Below are 623 nucleotides of genomic sequence, written 5' to 3' on the forward strand. Positions count from 1 at the left end.
CCCCTGGCCCCCGCGCGCCGCACCCGCGCGCGCCGCCTGCCACACGTGCGAGCTGCTGGGCTTGGGCGCCGGGGCCAGGCGTGCGGCCCGCGGCGGCGGGCGCCGGCGCTGGGTGCATGGCATAGAAGATGTCTTGAATGGCAGCATATGGGCTTGAAGCTGCCTTGGGCGCCGCGCTGGTACACGCAGCGCCCGGCTGCGGGTGGGGCTGCGAGGCTGGCCCCACGCAGGCGCCCTGCCCCGGCCCATCAGCGGGGCCGCTTTGAGGCGCCGCCCCTCGAGCGGCGCCCCGCGCCCGCGCCTGCTGCTGCTGCTTCTGCTGCTGCAGCTGCAGCAGCAGCAGCGCGCGCGCCTCGGCGGGCGAGCGCTGCTGCAGCTGCGGACTGGTGTGGCGCCGCCGGCGCTGGTGCAGCAGCAGCTGACGCTGGCGCTGCCGCGCCCTGGCCTCCTGGCTCAGCCCCGGCTGCAGGCCCAAATCGCTGCCGCCTGACAGCTGGCGCGCCAACGGGGCCCCGGCGGCGACACCGAGCCCCGCCGCAAGCGGCGCGCCGCCGCCGCCCTCGCCGCGGGCGGCGGCCATGGCGGCGGCGGCGGCGACGGCCGGCGCCGAGTGCCAGGGCAGC

This window comes from Monoraphidium neglectum (genome assembly GCF_000611645.1).
Source record: "Monoraphidium neglectum strain SAG 48.87 unplaced genomic scaffold scaffold00870, whole genome shotgun sequence".
Lineage (NCBI taxonomy): Eukaryota > Viridiplantae > Chlorophyta > Chlorophyceae > Sphaeropleales > Selenastraceae > Monoraphidium > Monoraphidium neglectum.